At 42.7% G+C, this 18,031-nt stretch overlaps 1 protein-coding gene across 1 annotated transcript in view; it reads right to left on the reverse strand.

Moving 5' to 3' along the window:
- The window catches only part of APBA1 (amyloid beta precursor protein binding family A member 1), a gene marked incomplete at its 5' end in the record, with an annotated part of 81,224 nt that overhangs the window by 52,600 nt on the left and 10,593 nt on the right, over nucleotides 1-18,031 (reverse strand). The gene's annotated exons all lie outside the window — the stretch shown is intronic.

Genomic DNA, 18,031 nt, shown 5'->3' on the forward strand with positions numbered 1-18,031 from the left:
TTAACTAGAGTCATCCCTGCAAGGTGGGATAACTTATCTGATAAAGTTGATCTATAAACCGATGTTATTTTTTCCCAAAAATAGCCTCACTGTATTTATTGGAAAGGTATTACAACTTGTGATGGACTCATTTATGGAGGAAGCCTGCTATTCATGTCTCCATCTAGGTCCATATTCCCTGATGGTTCTCCTACACTGGCTTCCTCAGGCCACATTGAACGGTGAGAGGAAAACCAAAGTGACTGTTAGTCTGTATTAAGCTAAGAGCATACTATTTGCTGTAATAACACATTATCTGCTAAGAACAATAACAGCTACCATTTGCAGATGGATTACTATGTGCCAGGCACTGTACAGGGTTCACTATGCCCATTAGTTCATTTATTAGCAAAACAGTTCCTAATGTGCAAGGCACTAATCTCCATTCAGTTTCATTAGCATCATGGAAGCAAAAGACACGACACAGAGCCAAGAATTAGAGGCTACAGTGCCCAAAGGAACTCATTTTCACAGCAAATAACAATGCCACGCTGTTGGAGAGGAAGCAAAGTGCACATCTTTCTAAGTGATCAAACAGCCTTTTCTCTTTTCAGGTCATCTTGGACTTGTGAGCAACAGGCAAACCTGATTACATTTCTTCCCGTCCTATTCCTATCCCAGCTCTGTTCACTTACTCCTACTATCAAGGGAAATGCAGAGAACGCACAATCTGACAGGACTAGGAGAAGAAAACCAAGAGCAAAGCAGCAAACATAATTTTGAAGCCCGAGGATCCACCTACCTCGTCTTCATGACACTCAAATTGGTACATCCAAAAATTCTCCATCTTTACTGGTATTCTTTGGGTGGAAGGGCCAGCTCTTGTGTGTCCACTTGTGAGCTGAGGCTAACTCCTGACCTCAGTGTGTGTCTGATGGATTGTTTCTAGTGGTGTTAGATGTTCCCTAGTCAATAATGCAACTTGTAACAGGAGATGTGACCACATCCCAGGGTGTCTGACCTAGCTGCATTAACTAACCCCGGGGTGCCCAATGTCCCCGGCAGCCGTGCGTCACTGGTGTAGCATCATCACCTGATGTTTCTGAGAAGGGGCAGACGTACCCCTTCTGGCAGCAATGCCTACTATTTCTGGGGAAAAATAAACTCGGTTCTGAGGTGCTACCAGAAACTTTCACACACTCTATAAACTCTGCTGCGTTTACAGAACCTGTGAAAAAAGCATTTAGCTCATGTGGATGGAAGGAGTGGGAATTGGGAAAAAGAGGCTCTCTTAAAACCTGCGTCAGAATGCACCTGGGCATGTGGCCAGCTGAGGCCTGGGTCTCTGGGGGCACAGGATGCTGCAAGTGGACCCTCCCTACCTCTTCACACTTGCTGAACATTCTTGTGCTCTAACATCCTTGCACTGCAATCTGAATAAGGGGAAATGGCAAGCCAGATACACAAATACAAAAAGAAGCTGTCCCCAGGGTCAGCATGGTTTGACCCAAACCAATAGGTAATCCCAAACTGGGTTTGAGAGCTGGACCGGGTCTGTGGTTCTCAGAAAAAGTCAAGACAAATATGAGTGGAACTGAGCTGGAGGGAACTAATGGAAACAGAGGTGGGCAGGGTAGTTCTGAAGCCTGACGACAGGAAACAGAGAGACCTCCCAGAGCCAATGTACCTCTCAACCAGCCATGGCAATGGGGGAGCACGTGGGTGCACGAGACGTGAAAGGCACAGAACATTCAAGACACTCGTTGTAACAGATGGCTTCGGCCTTCCTTCTCACCTAACTCTTCATGAGACATGCTGACAGGTCTCTCTCCCTGAGTCTACCTGATGAATTGTAATAGAGTCAAAAGGTAGAAAAAAGAGAAGCAAAGGACCTGAACAATACACAGCTGGAAAACCCACCCATGCTAAGTGACAGTTTCCTGCGCTGTGGACAACTCTGCAGGCCAGACCAGAGAGAGAGGGTCCTCGGGGCTTCTCTGTCCCTCCTCTCTTGTTCTTGTGTTTCTGACCGCTCTGCGCGCAGCCAGACTGTACCTACTATAATCTGGGTCAGTGTGATGCGATTCCTGTGGCTGTCAGCCCCATTCAAGGAAGCTTTTTCAAAATGGTGGGCAGTGCAGGAGGTATTTCTTCTGAATTTACAGCACTGGGCATCTCTCAAGACACTGTCTTCTTCCCATGAATTAGTTAAAAGATAGAAAGCCTCTGGGTGTTGACTCTCAAGTGTCCAAATTAAATAGCCCCTACCACTGAACTCTCCCTGGCTCATGTGTGAAGCCATTTTCTCCATTATCACTCTTAAAAATTGCTTTGGTTTGCATTCATGAGCCACTCAGGCTAGACTGAAGCCATCAGAATCTTCACTGCTGCTGTGGAAAGCTTGTCATTTTTTCAGTTATTAACCAGAGAACCACCATCACACATAAGACTGAAAATCACCAGAGAGACTGCAAAGAAAACAGACCTTCTGGAAAGTTACAGAAAGCATCTACACACAGTGTTCTGTTTGTGCAACAGAATCCAGAATTCTTTCCCTGGCTCTCTTCCTTCTTTCCTTCCTTTTAATGTTCAATCTGCACCTGAAACCTGCTTAATTATTCACCACGGCCTTCTCCAGACCTCATCCATAATGGATAACACCTGCGACTCAACCCACACCCCCCCCCCCACCCCGCTCCCGCCACGTACACAGCAAGACAGCGGTTGAGATGGGAGCATAAAGAACAGGTGCCACACCCCACAGCTGAGGGAGAAGTCAAGGCCCCAGGATGCCAGCCAGCCTCAAGGCCTGTTCTCTCAGCACCGCAAGACCCCCTAACTTGGTGCCTCTCTACCTCCTTTTGCGTCATGGCGTACAGAGAGATGACAGCATTGGGACAGCAAGCGGGGTCACCCGGAGAGGGTCTGGAGCCCCGAGTGAAGCTGCCGGAGTGGAAGGCAACATAGCCGGTGGTCCAGGTTGCCCCTGTCTCCAAAATCCAGCTGGATCATTGGCACAGTGGTTGAGAGCTCTGCCTTAGCTTATGAAGGACTCTTCACAGAAAATTCTTTGGGCTCTGGAAGTCCCTTGAGAATAAAGTTAAAATCCTTCTACTTAAGAATCCACGTGGTCGTGCGTGTTCCTTCAGGACAAAATCCTTCCTCTTTCCCATTTCCACAGGCCCTTCTGAGCCCTAACCTTCTCTGACACAGCCGCCCGCCTCACCTCAGTGCTGGCTCACACCCCGATTCCCTTTTTCACCACTTTGGCTTCATTCTCTGTCAGTCATGTCAGGATCTGTAGATCTGCCCATTTCCGGCCAGACAACAAAATTCATACAGCCTAGGAGCTGGGAATGGCTGACCAGGTCGGCTGGGGGTAGGAGGAGGCCAGCAGCTGCTGTGTCCTCAGGCTTTAAGCCCAGCAGCTCTTTGCTGGCACAAGGTAATGACGAGACACCAAATGCGGCAGGTGGACTTCTCGAGTGGCCCCTGTGACCCGCAGCTTCTGGTATTCAGGCCCTTGTGTACTCCCCTTCCTGGGGAGGGAGTGTGGGCTAGTGACTTACTCTAAGCAACAATAAAATACAGCAAAGGATGTCACTCTGCGATGGGAAGTCACAGTCCTTTGTAACCCATCTTGCTATCAGACTCGGCCTTCTTGTCCGGCACACTTCATTAACACAAGCTGCCGTGGAGGAGAGTGCCCAAGCGGCAAAGAACCTAGGAGGCCTGTGGCCAGGAGTCACCTGGGAACTGAGGTCCTCAGTCCAACAGCCCAAGAAGAGCTGAATCCTGCCAACAAGTGCATGAGCTTGGGAACAGGGCTTTCCCCAGGTGAGCCTTAAGGTGACTACAGGCCACTGACACCTTGACTGCAGTCTCTGAGAGGCCCCAAAGCAGAGGACCCGTTAAGCCATGCCAGATTCTCGACCAAAGAAACTGTAAGATAATCAACATGGCTTGTTTTATGCCACTAAGTTTTGGGGCAATTTTTTTACACAGCAGCAGATTTTACACAGCTAAGACGCTAAAGGCGGCTTCAGAGGAAAGCCTCAAGAACAGAGAAGACCTGAGGTCTGGCTGAGGGCTCGATAAAGAACTAGCCTCGAACAGATCATAAAGTCTGCACAGGTAGGCCCTGTGTCTGTTTTAGCCAGAGCCTGCATCTCCATGGCTGCTGTATCCCTGGTGTCTTGCATGGTGCCTGAGCTATAGAAGGGACTCGGAAGTATTTGTTAAACGAGTGGATGATAAGTTGAGAGACTTTCAATTTGTGATGAGATAAAGTAGTCACAACTCTCTTTGGTTCACTGACAAAACTAAGAAGAGTGTGGCTATGTGGCCAAGCCCTATTTCTTACTCATAGACAGTGTCCTATATGTAGCCTGTACTCTATTAAACCCAAAAGTGTTAGCAAGGGAACAACTGTAACAGCTCAATCCAATCACTTTATGACAATTTGCATGGCAGATGGTTGAGAGCACATTTATTCCTCTGATATCATTCATTTGTCTAAGACGAGCTTTCCTATTGGCTTCTGAGTTCTATTTAGCAAAATATCCTGGGGCCCATTTTTGCTGTCCTGACATCAGATCGTTTGGTTCTAAAGTTATGCTTCTGGGTAAGTTTCTGGGATGTTAACCTAGAGGGTCTGCCAGCCTCCCTTTTCTAAACAGCATGAACCATATAACAGAACAAAGTTGGTTTTAGAGCCAATACTGGGATACTGGGATACTCTTCCACAGCAGGCCAGGAGAACACTCTGAGTTAAGGCTGCTTGGGGTCTAGTCCTTTTCAAGCCACAAAAGGACACAGAATGGAGCTGACTATCCTAGGAAAACTCTCCTCCCTGCCCCCCGCCTGCCAAGAATCACATTCCAGCTAGGAACTGCTCTACTCAGGGAAATCAGGCCCCAACAGAATACATATTCATTCTAAAGTCTGTCTGCTTGACTGCAGATCTCATTTCAACTCCATCCTTTGCTATTCAGATCCTGGAAAAACTATGGCTGGCCAGAGCTCCCTAAGGAATGTGCATTGGCAAAAGGACCTCTCAGAGAAGGATACCTTAACAAGAATCCTTCATGAAAACAGAATCCTTCAGCAGCAGAAACATTTTTTTTTTTTTTTGGTCAAAAACGGTTCTTTTCACTCACCCCTGTAAGCTTGACAGCACAACCATAACAGGATAAGATGCTGCCAACAAGCCTTAATGAATTAGCATGTACACTTGACCTTGGTCAAGAGTTTCCCAGCAACCGCAACAATCCATGTAGGCTGCTGTTGGATTCAGGATAGAGGGAAAGGGAGAGAGGATGGGGGGCGGTGACGTCAAGGAAACCAAGGCTCAGATGAAGCCAGGATGCTTCTCCGCCCTCATTACATCACCTTTCTCCAAAAACAATAAAAACTAAAAAAAAGAAGGTGGGCACAAAAGTGCACCTGATCAGGGCAGGTGTTAACATCAAGCCCTCACACTTCCCAGGATTTCAGCAATATCTCCCTCTCAGCAGGAAAGTGGCTGGTTTCTGTCTAAGAAGTGTTAGTGCCCAAATGGTTTCCTCCCTCAAAATACTTTCACCAGTTGGTCTCTGGAACTGGGGATGCCAATAAAAGGTAAATGTTATGTTAAGGGGATGGTGCATACTGCCATTATCACTAGTTAGCAGTTGAGTTTGACTTCATCAGACCAGCCCTGCAAAATAAAAGCTGACACTAAAGTGTTGCTCAGAGTGGAACTGGAGACCCTAGGTTATTCAGAGTGCCTGACCAGATGGGCAGTACCGTGAGGGCACTGGAGGGATGTGAGTGCTGGGGGAAGCAGAAGGGCAGCACCAGGCTGGAGAAAGTGAGGAAGGGGTGCTAACAGCCAACTCCTCTAGTTCAGTTTGCCACTGACCAACCCTAAGTGTGAAGTGAGTATTGACCTACTAAGGCAACTAATACACCAAACTTGTGATTCTGATTTCACATTTCCACGGAGGACTCAATGTCTGCAAAACCATTTTCGCTCAGCCATTCTGGGAAATAAACCTGATAACTTGTTTTACTGATGAGGAAACTGAATCTGAGGAAGAAAGGTGGTGAGCAACTCAACGTAGCTGCAGCAGGTCGCCGATAGAGCTAAGATTTACATATAATGAATGCTTACTGAGCACCAGCGTTGTGACTTCCTCTGAGTTACAAGAGGAGGAAAAGACACTATGCCTTCAATAGACCTGACAGTGACTTACAGAGGCAATAGGCGAATGCACGTGAGACAAGTAGAAAGACAGACAGTAAAGAATCAAGTTTTAAACTGTAGTTTGCAGTTTAAGTTGGTGGTTACCAATTCTGACTGGGCCTCAGAGATACTCATGATAAGATCCGACCTCCAGAGATTTTAATCAGGAAGTCTGGAATCTGGAATCTATCCGTTCAAAGACTGGGGCCCTGACTGCACTGAATACGAATGGGATCTGGTCAGAAGTGAGAGCCAGTGTGGTAAGGAGTGGGGTATGGAGGCAAGTCCGCATAAACAGAAGCAGATGTAGAATTTGTAAGTACAAGGCCAATAAGTAAGCCAATGCAGGGCGGGGGCGGGGGGTCCTTACATGCCCAAAGCACCATCTGGTCTCGGTCCAGTGGGGTCTGCCTAGTCATACCTGAAATTCCATGAGGAAATTACTGCCCGGAGGAATCTGTCTTTGCCCAAGACAAAGGGTATAGACATCTTGGATAATTTGTGCTCTAAAGCTGTGAAATGTGTCACAGACCATGACTGGTAGGTCAAGGCTGCTGGGTCACATAACCCAGCTATTTTCAGCTATTCTGTCTGTGGAAACTGAGGCCAAAATGCCCAGCCTGGCTCCAAACCTCCTTCAATACATTCCCAGACTTCGTCCGTTTCTGGTGTCCCACGGGCAGGATGTGACCAACTAAAGAGGTCAGCCAGGCACACCAAGTGGGCAGCTGAGTGCCCGTTGTCTTCCTGTGCAAAACAGCGGGAGAGAGAAATTGCCAGTGGGACTCTTCAGGAGAGTGAGGTGGCCTTTGTCAAAAAAACCCAACATCCTCGCCATGCCTGCTCTCCAGTGAAAACCTGTGTTTCAAAGAAAGTGGATTGACAAGCTACATCTCTGTATTAAGGACATGTTGTCAGATACACCTGTAATGGGAGTATTTCCCATTTTGAAGATGATCACATTTACAGATAAATCGCAATTTATAATTCCATGGGCCCAGGATTTAACTGGGTTACATATGGAATTCAATTAGCTATGATCTATCTGCTCCCCTCCCTGCACCTTCCCTTCCTCCCCTGTACAGCCTCAGTCCACTGACAGAAAATACCGAGAGCGTACAGTTGGGAGAACTAACACAATGGTTTCTGAAGACTCCTGGGAAGTTTCCTGAGCTCCAACTTATTAAGCGAGCATGTGAGATACCCAAACCATGGCCCTGCGTGCTGCGTTGCTACCTGGAAAGTGACAACAAAATGCTCTCTGGCAAAATGATGCAGCTCCTTCCCTGCGGTTCTCCCCACATTTCTTGACACAGCTTCACATACACACTGACTAGTGAGACAATCCATTAAAAAGTTGAGAAAGATTCCTCTTGGGAGTGGGGTCAGGTCAAGAGAAAAAACTGGAGCCTGGGGGTTAAAAAAAATCAATCTTTCCCATCACGTATCTTCATTCCACGCAGCACAGAGAACTGGAGACCTAGCGTTCTGCTGTGCAGATCATCAGACTGGTGTGTGCCAGTGATTCCAATATGGTGATGCTCTGATGACAGTGGGGAGATACCTGCCTTGCCCTGTAAACAGGGCTGGTCTGGAGCTGAACTGACAGGTAATACGCAAAAGGTGAGTTAAAATAATCAGGAATACTTCAAATCCAGGAGGAGAGAGCAAAAGCACACATACTCCTACCTCCTTTGGCTTTTTCATAATTGAAATAAATTACATATTTGCTCTCTGATAGGGACTTCCAGGTCAGGCCTTTTCATTTCCAAGTTGTAACAGTAAGATTATTACATGTTTAAAAACATTACCCTGGTCACATCAGGTCCTCACAGTTCACAGAAAAGTGAATTTTTTTAAATTGACAACACGGTTCTGTTATTTAGAGCATTACTCCCCATTGCCAAGGATATGGCCATTTACCGCTGACCCTAAGTTGCAGAATGGGCCGTTATATGTACCCTACCATGGCTTATGGTACCTTGAAAACATTTCATTTTTAAAGTACAGACCATTAACCTAAGTGAGTATATAAACCTGAGGAGAAATCAATGCATCCACTTTGACCTCAGCAAACATCATTCTCACTGCAGCTATTCGTATTCTAGCTGCCATCCTTCCCATGTATGTTCAGCAGTTTCTAAACTCTAAGCCCATTATCAAACCCACAGTTCCTGAACTCTTCAGGTTATTCACTGTCAAGATGCCAATCCACTTACCAATTAGGGTTCTTCACCTTAAGCAGTACAGCCCTATCCTTGACCTACTTTTTACCTCTTTACTCTTATGTGTGTAATATAAGCCAAATGTAAGTGTGTGTGCTTAGTACATACACAAACACAGCATGAAATTAAAATGAAAAACTCAGAACACTCAGCTCACCATATAACAGTTAATAAAGCAGTCACTTTCTATAAATTGTGCACATAATATACAGAAGTGTTTGCCTTTCTCTGTTTTTTCAAGAAAATGGATGATAACATTGAGACAATCCCTTTGTACAGTTAGTGATCTCTGAATAACGATTCCAACTCTTATTTTTTTTTTTTGTGGTACGCGGGCCTCTCACTGCTGTGGCCTCTCCCGTTGTGGAGCACAGGCTCCGGACGCGCAGGCTCAGCAGCCATGGCTCACGGGCCCAGCCACTCCGCGGCAGGTGGGATCTTCCCAGACCGGGGCACAAATCCGTGTCTCCCCAATCGGCAGGCGGACTCTCAACCACTGCGCCACCAGGGAAGCCCCCAACTCTTGTTTTTTTAATAAGGCAAAGAGATACAGAAATCCAGTTTTAAAAGTCAAACAGTACTATATGGCTTATGGCAAAAACTGAAGTCCTTTTCCCTACTCCTCCCCACCCCCTTTTAGCATTTCTTCTGGTATTTACTTCCACATCATAAATAAGGTGTTTACACTGCCTCTCCTTGATTTTTCAATTGCAGACATTATTTCTTGGCTTCTACTATAAAAGACTAGGATTTACCTATTTTATACTATACCTTCCCTTATCCTCTCAATATTCCCATTTCTGGTTAATCAATATTCAGTGTTTGCATGCTGAGGACTACGCACGTGGTACTCCCTGAGGCGCACGCATTACATTATCGCATTTCGTGCCTGCGTAACAATTGTTTTCAGTGAGGTAAATAGCTGCATTGTTTTTCCATTTGTTTAGTTTTCTGTGTACTGATCAATAATTTATGCCAAACTCTCTTAAGACAATCTGAGATTCCTCTCAGTACAAACATATTAGAAAATCTCAGATGGAGACAAGATAGAGTAAAAGGACTTGAGCACACCTCTTCTTACAAAACACCAAAATCACAACTAACTGCTGAACAAACATCAACAACAACCCCCCCCCACAGAACCTACTTAAAAATATACCCTACATTCAAACACAAAGAAGCCACAAGAAGACATTAGGAGGGGCGCAATCACAATAAAATCAAATCCAATACCCACCAAGTTGCTGACCCACAAACTGGGAAATAATTATACCACAGAAGTTCTCCAACAAGAGTGAAAGTTCTGAGCCCCACGTCAGGCTCTCCAGCCTGGGGGTCTGGCAGTGGGAGGAGGAGCCCCCAGAGAATCTGGCTTTGGAGGCCAGTGGGATTTGATCACAGGAATTCCCCAGGACTGGGGGAAACAGAAACTCCACTCTTGGAGGATGCACACAAGGTCTCGTGCATACCAGGACCCAGGGGAAAAAGCAGTGACCTCATAAGAGACTGGGCCAGACCTACCTGCTAGCACTGGAGGGTTTCCTGCAGAGGTGGGGTGCAGCTATGGCTCACCATGGGGACAGACACTGGCGGCGACAGTTCTAGCGAGTACTCATTGGTGTGAGCCCACCAGGAGGCCACCATTTTCTCACCAAGACCTGGCCCCACCCAGCAGCCTGTAGGCTCCAGTGCTGGGACACCTCAGGCCAACCAACCAACAGGGTAGGAACACAGCCCCACCCATCAGCAGACAGGCTGCTTAAAGTCTTCCTAAGCACACAGCTTCCTGCTAAACACACTGCTTGACAGAGCCCTGCCCACCAAAGGGACAGGACCCAGCTCCAACCACCAGTGGGCAGGAACCAGTTCCTCCCACCAGGAAGCCTGCACAGCCTCTTAGAACACGGGGCAGACAGCAGAAGTGAGAAGAAATACAACCCTGCAGCCTGCAGAACAGAAACCACAATCACAGAAAGACAAAATGAGACAGCAGAGGAGTATGTCCCAGATGAAGGAACAAGATAAAACCCCAGGAAGAACGACTAAATGAAGTGGAGATAGGCAATCTATCTGAAAGAATTCAGAGTAATGATAGTAAAGATGATTGAAGATCTCAGAAAAAGAAGAGAGGCACAGATCTAAATGTTTAACAAAGACCTATGAAAACTAAAGGACAAACAGTGATGACCAATATAATAACTGAAATGAAAAATACATTAGAAGAAATCAATAGCAGAATAATTGAGGCAGAAAAATGGATAAGGGAGCTGGAAAACAGAATGGTGAAAATGACTGCCACAGAACAAAGAAAAAAAATGAAAAGAAATGAGGACAGTCTAAGCGACATCTGGGGACAACATTAACTGCACCACTATTCATATTATAGGGGTCCCAGAAGGAAAAGAGAGAGAGAAAGACCTGAAAAAATATTTGAAGAGATAATAACTGAAAACTTCCCTAACATGGGAAAGGAAACAGTCACCCAAGTCCAGAAAGTGCAGAGAGTCCCAGGCAGGATAAATCCAAGGAGGAACACGCCGAGACAAACAGTAATCAAATTGACAAAAATCAAAGACAAAAAATATTAAAAGCAACAAGGGAAAAGCAACAAATAACATACAAGGGAATTCACATAAAGTTATCAGCTGATTACTCAGGAGAAACTCTGCAGGCCAGAAGGGAGTGGCGTGATATATTTAAAGTGATGAAAGGGAAGAACCCAGAACCAAGAATACTTTACCCAGCAAGGTTCTCATTCAGATTTGATGAAGAAATCAAAAACTTTACAGACAAGCAAAAGCTAAGAGAATTCAGCACCACCAGATCAGCTTTGCAACAAATTCTAAAGGAACTTCTCTAGGCGGAAAAGAAAAGGCCACAACTAGAAACAAGAAAATTACGGATAGAAAACCTCACCACTAAAGGCAAACATAAAGGCAGGAAATCATTCGCACACAAATATGATATCAAAACTAGGAATTGTGAGAAAAGGAGGGCACAAATGCAGGATACTGGAAATGCATTTGAAATTAACAGACCAGCAACTTCAAACAATCTTGTTTATATACAGACTGCTTTATCAAAACCTCATGGAATATCTACGATACACACAAAAAGAAAAAGCAGTCCAAATACAACACTAAAGTTAGCCACCAAATCACAAGAGAACAGAAGAGGTAGGGAAGAAAAAAAGACTTTGAAAAACAAATCCAAAACAATTAACAAAATGGCAGTAAGAACATTCATATTGATAAAATTACCTTAAATGTAAATGGATTAAATGCTCTAACCAGAAGATACAGACTGGCTGAATGGATACAAAAACAAGACCTGTGTATATGCTGTCTACAAGAGACCCACTTCAGATCTAGGGACGCATGCAGGCTGAAAGCGAGGGGATGGAAAAAGGTATTCCACGCAAATGGAAATCAAAAGGAAGCTGGAGTAGCAATACTCATATCAGACAAAATAGACTTTAATAAAGACTGTCACAAGAGACAAAGTAGAACACTACATAATGATCAAGGGATCAATCCAAGAAGAAAATATAACGATTGTAAATGTATCTGCGCCCAACACAGGAGCACCTCAGTATATAAGGCAAATACTAGCAGACATAAAAGGAGAAATTGACAGTAACACAATAATAGTGTGGGACTTTAACACCCCACTTTCATCCATGGACAGATCATTCAGACAGAAAATCAATAAAGAAACACAGGCCTTAAATGACACATTAGACCACATGGACTTAATTGATATTTATACAGCATTCCATCCAAAAGCAGCAGAATACACATTCTTTTCAAGGGCACATGGAACATTCTCCAGGATAGATCACATCTTGGGCTCAAATCAAGGCCTCAGTAAACTTAAAATTGAAATCATATCAAGCATCTTTTCTGACCACAATGCTATGAGATTAGAAATCAACTACAAGAAAAAAACCCTAAAAAACACAAACACGTGGAGGCTAAACAATATGCTACTAAACAACCAATGGATCACTGAGAAATCAAAGAGGAAATTAAAATATACCTAGAGACAAATGAAACTGAAAGCATGACGGTCCAAAACCTACAGGGTACAGCAAAAGCAGTTCTAAGAGAAGTTTACAGCAATACAATCTTACCTCAGGAAAAAAGAAAAATCAAAACCAACCTATCCTTACACCTAAAGCAACTAAAGAACAAACAAAACCAAAAGTTAGTGGAAGGAAAGACATCATAAAGACCAGAGCAGAAATAAATGAAATAGAGAGGAAGAAAACAATAGCAAAGATCAATGACACTAAAAGTTGGTTCTTTGAAAAGATAAACAGAGTTGATAAACCTTTAGCCAGACTCATCAAGAAAAAAAGGAAGAGGGCTCAAATCAATAAAACTATAAATGAAAAAGGAGTTACAACAGACACGACAGAAATTCAAAGGATCATAAGAGACTACTACAAGCAACTATATGCCAATAAAATGGACAACCTGGAAGAAATGGAAAAATTATTAGAAAGATACAACCTTCCAAGACTGAACCAGGAAAAAACAGAAAATATGAATAGACTGAAATTGACACTGATTTTTAAAAAAACTTCGAACACACAAAACTCCAGGACCAGATGGCTGTGTGCACAAATTCTATCAAACATTTAGAGAAGAGTTAACATCTATCCTTCTGAAACTATTCCAAAATATTGCAAAGGAAGGAACACTGCCAAACTCATTCTATGAGGCCACCATCACCCTGATACTGAAACCAAAGATACCACACACAAAAAAGAAAAGTACAGGCCAATATCATGATGAACACTGATGCAAAAATCCTCAACAAAATACTAACAAACCAAATCCAGCAATACATTAAAAGGATCATACACCATGATCAAGTGGGATTTATCCCAGGGATGCAAGGATTTTTCAATATCTGCAAATCATTCAGTGTGTACACCACCTCAACAAATTGAAGAATAAAAACCATATGATCATCTCAATAGATGCATAAAAAAATTCTGACAAAATCTGACACCCATGTATGATAAAAACTCTCCACAAAGTGGGCACAGAGGGAACTTAATGTAATAAAGGCAATATATGAGAAACCTACAGCAAACATCACACTCAATGGTAAAAAGCTGAAAGCATTTCCTCTAAGATCAGGAACAAGACAAGGATGTCCACTCTTGCCACTTTTATTCAACATAATTTTGGAAGTCCCAGTCATAGCAATCAGAGAAGAAAAAGAAATAAGAGGAATCCAAATCGGAAAAGAAGAAGTAAAACTGTCACTGTTTGCAGATGATATGATACTACTCATAGAAAATCCTAAAGATTCTACCAGAAAACTACTAGAGCTCATCAATGAATCTGGTAAAGTTGCAGGATGCAAAATTAAGACACAGAAATCTGTTGCATTTCTATACACTAACAACAAAAGATGAGAAAGAGAAAGTAAAGAAACAATCCCATTTACCATCGTGTCAAAAAGAATAGAATACCTAGGAATAAACCTACCTGAGGAGGCAAAAGATCTGTACTCCTAAAACTATTCATATAAGATGCTGATGAATGAATCGAAAATGACACAAACAGGTGGAAAGATATACCATGTTCTTGGACTGGAAGAATCAATATTGTCAAAATGACTATACTACCCAAGGCAGTCTACAGAGTCAATGAAATCCCTATCAAATTACCAATGGCATTTTTCATTGGAAAAATGAAACAAAAACAAAAAATCTTAGAATTTGTATGGAAGCACAAAAGACCCCAAATAGCCAAAGCAATCTTCAGAGAAAAATGGAGCTGGTCCTCCATTCAGGCACTGTGACTTCAGACTATACTACAAAGCTACAGTCATTAAAACAGTATGGTACCGGCACAAAGATAAATATAGATTAATGGAAAAGGACAGAAAGCCCAGGAATAAACCCACACACTTATAGTCAATTACTCTATGACAAAGAAGGCAAGAATATACAATGGAGAAAAGACAGTCTCTTCAATAAGTGGTGACGGGAAAACTGGACAGCTACATGTAAAAGAATGAAACTAGAACACTGTCTAACACCATACATAAAAATAAACTCAAAATGGATTAAAGACCTAAAAGTAAGGCCAGATACTATAAAAACCTTTAAACAGAAACACAGGCAGAGCACTCTGACATAAATTGCAGCACTATCTTTTTTGATCCACCTCCTAGAGTTATGAAAATAAAAACAAAAATAAACAAATGGGACCTAATGAAACTTAAAAGCTTCTGAACAGCAAAGGAAACCATAAACAAAACAAAAAGACAACCCACAGAACGGGAGAAAATATTTGCAAATGATGTGACCAACAAGGGATTAATCTCCAAAATTTACAAACAGCTCATGTGGCTCAATATCAAAAAAAAACCAAACAACCCAATCAAAAAAATGGGCAGAGATCTAAATACATATTTCTCCAAAGAAGACATACAGATGGTCAAGCGGCACATGAAAAGATGCTCAACATTGCTAATTATTAGAGAAATGCAAATCAAAACTACAATGAGGTATCATCTCACACCAGTTAGAATGGCCATCATCAAAAAGTCTACAAACAATAAATGCTGGAGAGGGTGTGGAGAAAAGGGAGCCCTCCTACACTGTTGGTGAGAATGTAAATTGGTACAGCCTCTATGGAGAACAATATGGAGGTTCCTTAAAAAACTAAAAAAAGAGAGCTACCATATGAATGAGCAGTCCCACTCCGAGGCATATATATGATGAAAAACATGGTTGGAAAGGATATATGCACCCCAATGTTCACTGCAGTTCTATTTACAACGGCCAAGCCATGGGAGCAACGTAAATGTCCATCAACAGATGAATGGATAAAGATGTAGTACATATATACAATGGAATACTACTCAACCATTAAAAAGAATGAAATAATGCCATTTGCAGTGACAGGGATGGTAAGTGAAGTAAGTCAAACAGAGAAAGACAAATATCGGATGATATCACTTATATGTGGAATCCTAAAAAATGACACAAATGAAATTATTTGCAAAACAGAAAAACTCACAGACTTAGAGAATGAATTTATGGTTACCAGGGGGGAAGGGTGCAGGGGAGGGATAGATTAGGAGTTTGGGATTGACATGTACCCACTGCCATATTCAAAACAGATAACGAACAAGGATCTACTCTCCAGCACAGGGAACTCTGCTCAATGTTCTGTAAAAACCTAAATGGGAAAAGAATTAGAAAAAGAATATATACATGTATATCTGAATCACTTAGCTGTACACGTAAAACTAACACAACATTGTTAATCAACTATACTCCAATATAAACTAAAAAATTTAAAAAGTAGTATATCCTTCAAAGATAAAAAAAGTTCTAATTAAATACAGATATAAAATATTAAAAAAAACATATTAGGAAATCTCTCATTTCCACCATTTCTGGAAACCTCCTACCTGGAGCTCTCCAAGTTATGGTCCACCCTAGACTGGCTGATGCCTTGTCCTGCTACATGGTTGTCATCTCCTCCCCCATCACCCTGGGCATTGCTTTGCCTGTTTCTCCTGTTAGATTCCGTTTCCCGGATCCCATCTTCTTTCTTGAGTTTGATTTACACGCCCATTTTGGGGAAGCAATCCTTTACTAGCTTCCTGAGAAAAGGTGCTTGGGAGGTAAATTTTCTGGGACTCTGTGTAACTGAAAATATCTTTATTCCACCTTCACACTTAATTGGCAATTAGACTGGGTGTAGGCCTCCCAGTTTCCAGTGTTGCTTTTGAGGAGTCCATCACCATTTTGATTCCTGATCATTTGTAACCTGTTTTTACCTCTCTGAAAGCATGGAGGATGTTCTCTTTCTACCTTCTGTTCTGAAATTTATGTGGATCTTTTTTTTATTTCACTGTTCTAGGCACCCAATGGAATCTCATTTTCTTCCATTTTCTTTTTCTTTTTTTTTTTTTTTTTGCGGTACGCGGGCCTCTTACTGTTGTGGCCTCTCCCGTTGCGGAGCACAGGCTCTGGACGTGCAGGCTCAGTGGCCATGGGCCACAGGCCTAGCCGCTCCGCGGCATGTGGGATCTTCCCAGACCGGGGCACGAACCCGTGTCCCCTGCATCGGCAGGGGGACTCTCAACCACTGCACCACCAGGGAAGCCCGGCCAATGGAATCTTTTAATCAGGAAACTCTCATGTCCTTTGCTTCCAGGAAACAGTCTTTCACAATATCTCAATTTTACCTAGGTTCCTACTTCTTTCCATCCATTACCTTAATTATTCTACTTTCTTGAAGATCTCCTCTACTTTGTCTTCTAAGCTTCCTACTAAAGGAGTTTAAAAATTCCTGCTGGCATTTTTTAATTAAAAATTTTTGGGGACTCTGGGAGGGCTCACGCCAGGGAGTGCTTCCCAGAACTTCTGATGCCAGTGTCCTTGTCCTGACTGTGAACCACAGCCACCGCCCACCTCTGCAGGAGACCCTCCACTGCTGGCAATTCCCTACACCAGGAAGCCTACACAACCCACTGAACCAACTGTAGCCACTGGGGACAGACACCAAAAACAACAGGAACTACGAACCTGCAGTCTGCAAAAAGGAGACCCCAAACACAGTAAGAAAAGCAAAATGAAAAGACAGAAAAACACACAGCAGATGAAGGAGCAAGATAAAAACCCACCAGACCTAACAAATGAAGAGGAAATAGGCAGTCTACCTGAAAAAGAATTCAGAATAATGATAGTAAAGATGATACAAAATCTTGGAAATAGAATAGAGAAACTGCAAGAAACATTTAACAAGGACCTAGAAGAACTAAAGATGAAACAAGCAACAATGAATAACAGAATAAATGAAATTAAAAATACTCTAGAAGGGATCAATAGCAGAATAATTGAGGCAGAAGAACGGATAAGTGACCTGGAAGATAAAATAGTGGAAATAACTACTGCAGAGCAGAATAAAGAAAAAAGAATGAAAAGAACTGAGGACAGTCACAGACCTCTGGGACAACATTAAATGCACCAACATTTGAATTATAGGGGTTCCAGAAGAAGAAGAGAAAAAGAAAGGGACTGAGAAAATATTTAAAGAGATTATAGGTGAAAACTTCCTTAATATGGGAAAGGAAATAGTTAATCAAGTCCAGGAAGCACAGAGAGTCCCCTACAGGATAAATACAAGGAGAAATACGCCAAGACACATATTAATCAAACTGTCAAAAATTAAATACAAAGAAAACATATTAAAAGCAGCAAGGGAAAAACAACAAATAACACACAAGGAAATCCCCATAAGGTTAACAGCTGATCTTTCAGCAGAAACTCTGCAAGCCAGAAGGGACTGGCAGGACATATTTAAAGTGATGAAGGAGAAAAACCTGCAAACAAGATTACTCCACCCAGCAAGGACCTTATTCAGATTTGATGGAGAAATTAAAAACTTTACATACAAGCAAAAGCTGACAGAGTTCAGCACCACCAAACCAGCTTTACAACAAATGCTAAAGGAATTTCTCTAGGCAAGAAAAACAAGAGAAGGAAAAGACCTACAATAACAAACCCAAAACAGTTAAGAAAGTGGGAATAGGAACATACATATCGATAATTACTTTAAAT

Source organism: Stenella coeruleoalba (genome assembly GCF_951394435.1).
Source record: "Stenella coeruleoalba genome assembly, chromosome: 7".
NCBI lineage: Eukaryota > Metazoa > Chordata > Mammalia > Artiodactyla > Delphinidae > Stenella > Stenella coeruleoalba.